The sequence below is a fragment of the Catharus ustulatus genome, chromosome 11 (assembly GCF_009819885.2).
Source record: "Catharus ustulatus isolate bCatUst1 chromosome 11, bCatUst1.pri.v2, whole genome shotgun sequence".
Lineage (NCBI taxonomy): Eukaryota > Metazoa > Chordata > Aves > Passeriformes > Turdidae > Catharus > Catharus ustulatus.
Window position 1 is genome coordinate 21,185,351 of NC_046231.1, and position 9,283 is coordinate 21,194,633.

General features: G+C 55.3%; 1 protein-coding gene across 1 annotated transcript in view; it reads right to left on the reverse strand.

Annotated features, from left to right (window-relative positions):
* The window catches only part of LOC117001618 (ankyrin repeat domain-containing protein 11-like), a 125,338-nt gene extending 122,166 nt beyond the window's left edge, over positions 1-3,172 (reverse strand). The window contains exon 1 of the mRNA XM_033070054.2: positions 3,074-3,172. The gene's annotated coding sequence lies outside the window, so the exon portion shown is untranslated. The remainder of the gene's footprint in view (positions 1-3,073) is intronic.
* Positions 3,173-9,283: the final 6,111 nt, after the last annotated feature.

Sequence of the window (9,283 nt, forward strand, 5' to 3'; positions counted from 1 at the left end):
ACCGAGTAATTAGCCTGTCCCAGTTAAGACTCAAGTCACCACACAACATATTTTCCCCAAAACAAAGCCACATGCACTATTTAAAAAAAAAAAAAATATTGCCATTTCCTCACAGCCACTTAAATCTCTTCCCAGCTTTTGGCTTAGTCACTGCCTGGATCTAAAACTCACTGAAACCAACCCACCACTGTGGGAGCTGCTAAAACCCTGGGTTTATTCCCACACTGGAGACACTTCATCATTCCAGAGCACTGCCTCCTTTTAATGTATAGAAAAGCTGGAGGTAAGGGAAAAAAAACCTCTTAGTACTTCAAACACATGTCCAAAAGCCACAACATAAAGACAAAGAGGACAGATTAAACGCTGTAAAGACACACTCGTCGGGAACCTTCCTTTGAAGTATCTGCAGGAAACACTGTCATCACGCAGCCATGTTACAATTACACAGTTAAAATAATCAGCACCAGTTGTAAGTAGCCCATCTGGTTCCCTGGAAAGGGAACACTGCTGGTACAGTATTGATTAACACGACGAGTCTCACTGACCCCAGAGAAATGCATTTGTCTGCTCTGCTGAGCAGCAGAAGAACGCGGCACGACGCTTCGCTTTGTTCACCAGCATTTGGGGGGACTTGGCCCATTAAAACACGAGTGGAAAATAAAATAACCTTATCAGGTTGCCTACCACACGCAAAAGAAGAAAATAAGTCAAAGGGTTTTTGCTCTAGGGGTTTATTTTTAAATATTTCCTCCCCCATCTCAACCCAACCCTCAAACTGGACAATCTGCAGGTTTAAGTCTGAGAAAATGCTGTTGCAACATCATAAAAACAAAACGCTGCTCATGAAAAAAAAAAAAAAAATCAGCTCTCTCTGAACCATGCTTTTTTTATGAAATGGAGACAGGGACAAGAGACAAGAGTTCATTTCTAAAAGCAGAAGCAGAACTGCACAGCAAAACCAAGTGTGGAACACAAAACGCAACATCTCCAGTTTCCAGACATGGCCGGGGCTCCTCGGTCTCTTATTTACAAGAGGAATGAGGCAAAGAAAGCCTTGGGAACCGAGGGCTCGGCGTGCTCCGAGCCCGGCGTGCTGTTTGCTGCGAGTTTCGCACAGCAGTGACTCAGACAGCCCGGGGTGCCACAAGCCCCGGCTCGCCCGGACGGGCTCACAGCTGAGCCCTTCTCAGCAAGGATGTGCCCCGGCAGGTCGGGTCCCTCCCGCAGCACCGGCCAGTTCTCCCGGAGCCGAGGAGAGCTCCACAAAGCCCGGGGCAGCGCGGAGCTGGAGACCCGGCCGGGCTCGCACGGAGCTCCAGGGCTCGGCGCGGAGCTCCAGGGCTCGCCCACACACAGCACGGACCGCTCCACCCTGCGATCCGAGCGCTTCCCACGGGCACAAAGCGGGGCACGCAGCTCTGTGCCCGGAGTTTGTCCCCTCCGAGCCACAGCCAGGCTGGAATCTGCCAGAAAATCCTGTGAAAACGCCCAACTTTTCCCGTTTTTAAGTTAAAATCAAGCTGGTGGTAGGGAGCACACAAAGAATGTATCGGTGCTGTTGGGGAACATGTGAGAGTTAATCTGCTTTTCCCTCTCCGTGACTCCGTGGAGTGGTTTTCCCCCCCGCAGAAAAAGGGAATAATTGGAGTCATTACATAAAAATGTTCCATTTTATGAACAAAACAAAGAAAGGAGAAATACACTGAACGCCAAGTTCCTTAAATTTATATAAATTTCAGGAAAGCACACAGCCACTACAAGGCAGTACAGATGTTTTCACCTAAAAAATCTTTGCCTACAGAGAAGGCAAAAATGGTGTGTATACCCCACTTCAGAAGCCATCTCAGGAGGGAATTTTGCTTCAAGAGCTGCCTGGAATTCGCTCTCTGCCTATAGAGCCGTGTCCCCAGCGGTGAGAGAGCACTTTGTGTACAAAACCAGGAGGGGGGAGGAACCCTTTCCTGCAACTGGATATCAAAACAGATCCCCAAGGCTGGAGGAGAAGCCGAGCCGTAAACACACGGCCCCTGTGCCTCAATGAAGGGCCCGTTCTGAGCCGCACACCCCGGACAGCTGCTCCCCCTGGGAAAGGGCAGAGGGCACCGAGGGCTCGGCTCATCCCCGCTCCCTCCGAGGTCATTTGCCTTTCTAAACATGAATCCATCCCCGGGCTGGGGGAGGCTCGGCCTGGGCTGCAGCTGTTTGGGCTTGGGAGGCTTTTTATTTTTTTTTTTTTCCTCCCTTCTCTCTTCCTTTCTGCTAAGGGGCAAAGGTGTCGGGCAGCCCCTCCCCGCCACACAAAGGCTCCTCGGAGGACAGAAACACGGAGCGATTTAAAGATTAAACTGGGAAATAAATAAAAGCCTTGGGGCTGGGGCCGGCTGGGCTCGGTGCGGCCCCGGCCCTGCGCACACACACGCAGGGCTAACGCCTACCCAGGGATGATGAAATGGGAAACGGAAATTACCATTTCAGACAACTTTTGGTATTGTTCCTCCTCACCCCAAAACGCACTTCCCCCCCCAACTACCCGCACCCCTGCGAAAAAAACATCCCCACCCCAAAAAGCAGGGTCTGGAAGGGCGGAGGGGGCTGCGGGCTCGACACGGAGCTCCGAGTTCCTCCCACGGCTCCCCGCGAGCCTGCGCACCCCAAAACACCGAGCAGCGCCCGGGCTGTCCCTGCAGCCCCCCCAAACCACCCCCAAACCATCCTCGCTCTCTCTGCAGCCCCTTCCCACCTCTGCAGCCCCCAAACAGCCCCTCGCCGCCCCCCCAAACCCCCACCGTCCTCTTCCCACCCGCGCTGCGGCGCTTCCACCGCTCCAGCCGACCCCGCGCCGCCCCCGCCCCGCACCGGGTCCCACCGCCGCCGGTGTCCCCGCCGATCCCCACCCCGGCCCGGTGCCCCCCCTTCGACCTCAGCCCCCCCCGCTCCGGGTGCCTCTCCCGGTGCCCCCCCAGACCGCGCGGGTGCTCTCCGGGACCCCCTCGGTCCCTCCGCCCTGCGCCCCCACGGCTGCAGCGCCCCGGTGCCCCCCCCGCGCCACTCGCCCGCCGCCCCCGGCGCTTACCGGTGCTCGGCGCTCAGCGGGCCAAGGGCAGCCCCGCGGCGGAGCGAGGCCTGCGGCTCGGCCGGCCCCGCCGCATAGAGGGGGGGCTGCGGGGGGGTTTCGGGGCGGTTTTTTGGGGGTCCGGGGGTCCCGGGGTCCGGCCCTAGCGCGGGGGGCGCGCGCCGTGGCGGCTCCGGGCCGCGCGCTCCATCCCCCGCGCGCCGCTGAGACAGCGCCGCTCATTGGCCCGATGAGACGGCGCCGCTCATTGGCGGGCGCGGCGGTCCGGGGTGGGGGGGCGGAGCTGGAACACACCCCCCCCCCTTCCACCCCGGCGCCGCGCGGGGGGTGACGGGAGCGCGGCGGCGCGCGACGTGTCCCGGCAGCGCCGCCGCCCATTGGCCACGCGCGCCGGGCGGCGCTTCCGGGGCGGGGCCAGCAGGGGGCGGGAGGGGCCGGGAGCCCCGCGAGCGGCACCGGAACCGGGAGCGACACCGGCACCGGCCCCGCAGGGACCTACCGTGCCCAGCTCCGGGACCGGGAATAGGATCGGGACCGGGACAGGCCCTCCAAGGACCTGCGGGCTGAGCTAAGCCCCGGGCCCGCCGCGCTGCCCCGGCGTTGTTGGATCAGCGGAACGGGCGCTCCCCGGTCGGCTGTGGTCACGGGGTCGGTGCTGCGGTGTTGGCACTTGGGGCACCGGCGTAGCCGAAAGTCGGTGTTGGGACAAGGCGCCGGGTTGGGAGCCGCGTCAGGGAGTGCTGCTCTGGCGGGTGTCCGTGCTGCCCCTGCGCCACACGGGCACCGCGCTCGGGTCCTGCTCCGGGCCCGGTTCCTCCATCGAGCGCACCCTCATCACCGCTGCCGCTGCCGGGGCGCCCCGAGGTCGCTGCCCAGGGCAGTGAGCGGTGACACAGGTCGGGGCCCTGGTGCTGGGGGAACAGTGGCTGCTTCCCTAGCCCAAGGGGATCCCCCCGGAAACCACGGGGACTTCACTGCTCGCTCCCGACCCGGCCGCGTTTTGGGCCTCTCTGATCCTTTAAGTGCTGATCACGCAACACCAAAATGCTTTTGTGCAGCTTTTATGTGCAGGGTGCCTCCTAAAAGAAACATCTAAACAGGTCAATCCTGCTGGATTATGTCAGTCATTCCTTTATTCTCATGGAAGCGACTGACTGGACTGGATGTGGCACTGCTCTGTCTGGTTGACGAGGTGGTGATTGATCACAGGCTGGGATCCATTGCTCACAGATGGAGATGGGGCAGGAATTGTTCCTTAGAGGGTGGGGAGGCCCCTGGATCCCTGGCAGTGTCCCAGGCCAGGCTGGATGGGGCTGGGAGCAGCCTGGGACAGTGGAAGGTGTCCCTGCCCATGGCAGGTGTGAGAACAGATGACCTTTGAGGTTTATCCACCCCAAACCATTCCACTGCTCTGCTGTGTGTCTGTACTTTGTACCACACACCTGCTGTCCCAGCCCCTCTGTGTCACCAAGGCGGCTGAATTCCAGAGAGGAATCCAGTCCATGGAGCAGGTCCCAGCTCCAGTGCCTGGTGTGGGTGGCAGAGCTGGGTCACCATGTGTTGTTTTGTTTGCTGGGGATGGGGAAGCCTGGAGGCAGCAGCTCTGCCCATGACCTCATCTGGAATATTCCTGGTTTTTAACCCCCCCTCTGCCAAGAGCGGGGCTGTAACTGGGATTTTGGCATGAGCAGAGCCACTCAGGGTCACACACCTGGCAGCCTGAGGGACAGTTCTTGTGAGCTGGGGGTGCCACAGACCCCAGGAACAGAAATCCCTGTGCTGGGCTCAGGAGCACGTGTCCAGCTCTGCTGTTAAATAACAGCAGGAGAGAGGTTTATTCTGAGCCTGTTAAGCTGGTCCTGTGTTCCACTTAGGCTTAGCCTTTTTATCTCTACCCATCTTCTTTCTCTGTAAGACCTACTAAACCAGTGAAAAGGGTTGGGGGTTTTTTTGCTTCCTTTCCATTAAGCTTCTTGTCACAGCTCCCTGCAAACGCTGCAGGTGAGTGCTGGCCTCTGAGCAGAGGAGAGGGGAAATACGTGTTTTCATTTCCTAAATATAGTTGTGTGTAACTGCTTCCTTGACAACCTTGAATGTCATCCAGGTCAGAGATCCAGCGCTGGGGAGGAAGTTAAACCCTTTCTGTGTCACCCTGACCTTTTTCTGTTTGAACACAACAGCCTGGTTCAGGGAGGAACTTTCGAGTACTTAGAGAAGGGAAGCTGACAGCAGGAATGGGAGGATTATTTCCTTGGGGACTGTTCTGCTGGTTTGCTGGTGAGACTTGTGAGATGGGGATGTTTAACCTGCCTTTGTTACCCTGGGCTGGCTTGTGCTCCTTAATTGCAATACTTAAGACTAAAAAAAAAAAAATTACAGTCAATTGTTGAGCACCTTTATCCTTCGATAAAGGTTGTAAGCGCTTAAATCCTAAAATAAAACAAATACCCTGGTGCTGAGAAGGAAAGAGAACATTGTGTGAGGGCAGGGAAATGAGGCCGTTTGGGGAATGTGCTTTCAGGCCTATTTCTGTCTGTCCCAGCGAGCTCAAAGGACACTGACTTTGGGGACAGAGCTCCTGACCCTCCACTCCCTGCTCTGGCACTGCCTCCTGGCTCACTCTGGAGGTGGCACCTGTGTCAGCCTCTCACCTGCTCCAACAACCTCTGGGGAACCAAATTCACCTCAATCCTTCAGCAGCTGTCCCGTCAGGGAAGGAACCATCATGCCAGCCCTAAAGTCAAAAATTTCTGGGCTGTGCTGCTGTGGGTTCAGTTCCCTGCTGATTCAGCTCCTTGCAGGATGGAGGGATGGGAATCTATTTTTAATAGATGAAATAAGGTGTGATTTATGGCTGGTACAGGATAAATCCTGAGTGACCACTCAGGTGCCAACATTGAAGGCCAAGAGAATAAAACTTTAGAAGAACTTTGATTAGGAAAACCTTTACTTTAAGCTTGGCTCGTGTTTTAATTAATGTCATGTATTAACATTTTGAAGAGAAATGGGTTTGGCAAGCCAAGCAGCCATTTGGGAAGGCAGTGAGGAGTACAGCTGCTGTGCTGCAGCAGGAGCCTCCCTGGCTCTGTACAGACTCAGTTTTACTGAATAAAGCTATTTTCAAGCCATACTTGTATTTCTTTGCTGTCGTTGATGTTAAGGACACTTCAACTTAAGCTGCTACACCTGTTATTCCATGAAGAAATAAAAAGTGTGGATTTTCACATGCTTTGTGGTGGCTGCTCAGAGCTCTACAAGATGTAATTAAGGCTAAATTAATGGAACAGCTCTCTGATATTCAAATCTGCATTGTTTTGAAGGTCTAACTCCTCAGCACTGCTTGTTTGCCCCAAAATCTGTGTGTTTTGAAGGTTTAACTCCTTGGTGCAGCCCACTGTGCACCCAGCTGAGTCCCAGTGAAGCACCAGGACTGGGATCAGGACAGGCAGAGCCCATGGCCCAGGAGCTCATGTAACTCCTGGGCCTCCACAGCAGCAGCACTTTTAGATCCCTCAAAGCTGAGAGCTGCTGTTGTGGTGGATAAAGTCTTTCTGCAAGGCTCTCTGCAGTATTTACTTACACCTGTGTGCAGAGTGGTCCGTGGAGCTTTGTGCCTGATGCATCCGCAGAGGATGCATTCCGGGGGAAGTGCTCTCCTGCTGCTGGGTAAACGCCTCATATTGATGTTCCAGGTGTGAACTCATGACAGCCCTGCTCTAATTACTGTTTTTATCATTCCTAATGACAGGCTTTGGGTTTCCAGGCTGCTTATGGATTTCAGGGGTGTGGAGTGACAGTTGCTCACCCGGAGCTTAGTGACCTGCGGGGTTTGGAGATGACTTCAGCCACCTCCCGCACACAGATGGAATCCGGGCCTGTCCGAGCTCTGCTCGCTCCAGCAGCTCTCCGGGGAGTGCACTCCCACAGAGTCATCTGCTCTGAGTCACAAACAGCCATTTCCCTCCCCCTGCTCTGCCCCTTATCCCTGTCACTCTCAGAGTGTTGCTCCCTCTTCCCTGTGTCAGCTTTTCCGGAGGTTTCTAAGCCCCGGCTGGCAGACGGAGCCGTGGCTGCTGTGGGGTGGCCGAGTCCCCATGATCCCCTGCCTCCAGCCATCTGTCACCTGCCTGTCTTACACTCCAGGGCTTTAGAGGTGACCCAGAGATAGATTTGTACCCCAGTGCTGTGTCCCAGGCTCACCCTGGGGCTGGGGAGGCTCTGTGCCCCAGGGAGGAGCAGTGTCAGTGCCAGGCTGTTCTCTGCCATGGAACTGGAACTCACTGTGATCCCAAGCTGTTCCTGGAGGAGGGAATAGGTGTGATGGGTTTGGACTGGCTCATAGAAAAAGGCTGAGCAGCTCTTTCCTGGTGAGGAGTTTTACTGTGCTGGAGGGAAAACCATGTGGTCTCTTAAGCACATCCTTTGTTGCTGACCCTAAGGTTTCTCCTGGGTTCTTGGCTGTGCTGTGCTGAAGGGGAGCATCTATCCCTTGACCTTGATTTGTCATCTGCAAAGAAGTAATCGAAAAAATCCCATCTGGTGCATGACAGAGTGCTGAGGGATGCTGGGAAACGCCAGGCCCTGGTTTGTCCTGCCGGAGCAAAGTCCTGGCTTAGCAAAGTCCTGGCTTAACTCCTGGGGGATGTTTTTCATCCTGTAAAAAGTCTGAATTTACCTTCCAGCAGGTTCAGCTCTGCATGTAATCCTTTGATTCATTGATGAGAAGTCTGTGGATGGCGCAATGGCCACCTGATTCCAGGTATCCATTTACCCCACTGGCAAAGTGCTGTGTGGAAATGAGTCAGGGATGAGCTGGGGGGGCTGAAGAACCTGCTGAGCCTCAGAGTGCCTTACAGGGAGCATGGAAACAGGAGAGGTGAATTCTCAGAGCAGAGCAGAGCTGTGTTTCCCATGGAAACAGACTTCTCTGGGCCTGAAAAGGACAAGCTGTGGCTGCTAATGCTGCTTCCTGCTCCTAACCTGCTCAGCAGATAAACCAGGGATTTCAGCCTCCAATCCAGCACCTTCCCCTGGTAGTAAATAGACGTGGCATTACTGAGTGATGTCATGGCTGGAGCACATCCCAGCAAGGCCAAGCCTGGATCAGGTTATATCTGGCCTCTCAGAATATTGGCTTACTCCCAAAGGAGCATATTGCCAGTCCAAGGGCAGTGACTGAAGCCACCTTTCCCAAGGTCACCTCTGGCACGCACAGCCTGAGCTGCCCATGCAGGGCAGAACCTCCTGACTCTCCTTCCTGGCACCACTTTGTGTTGGCACCAGCGAGGCAAAGACCCCCAGCCCTCCTTCGTGGAGTCATGGAATGGTTTGGGTGGAAAGGAACCTTAAAGCCCATCCTGTTCCACACCTTCCACTATCCCAGGCTGCTCCAAACCCATCCAACCTGGCCTTGGACACTTCCAGGGATCCAGGGGCAGCCAGAGCTTCTCTGTCCAGCCTTCCTGGTGCTCTGTCATCTGGCTGTCTTTGAAGCACAATGTGAAAAGAGGGATAGAAATTGTGTCAACTCCAGCTCTGTGATGTGTCTGTAAATAACCAGCACTCCCAGTTCAGCACAGCTCGGTCACATTCGGGTCTGGATCTTCCAGCTGAGTCAGTGCAGCCTCCCAGGACACTGTACATGGGATCTGTGGGTGGAGGTGCCCGAGCTGCCACATCCCCTCCGAGCTCTGAACAGCCCTTACGAATTAATTGGCACTGATCTGTGTGTCTGTAAATTGAACTGTTTGATCCAGTGACACAAAGAGATTTCCAGAAGTGAGGGGACATTAAGGTGCCAGGGATGGGGCAGCCACAGCTTCTCCAGGCAACCTGTGCCAGGGCCTCACCACCCTCAAAGTAAATACACATTTCTATGTATTTGTTCACTCCCTTTCCCATGGAACACAGTTCAATCCCTCACTCCCATCGCTGTTTTCTACCAGAGCTCACTCCTACCTCAGGCTGTCAGAACGGGAAAATTCCTCAGCAACAGCTGCACAGGAAAGGAGCTGATCTCTTTCCTCTCTGCTGAATCGAAGACTGCAGAGGTTATTCCTTCTTCTCCCAGGCATTATAATTACATGGGATTAGGAGGGATAAAATCCCAGAGCAAGGGTGGTTGTGTGCTCATACCACCAGACTCCAGCATCAAGCCCCCACAGTGTAACTGCAACCTCTCTGCTACCCTTGCAGGGACCCTCTCGCCCC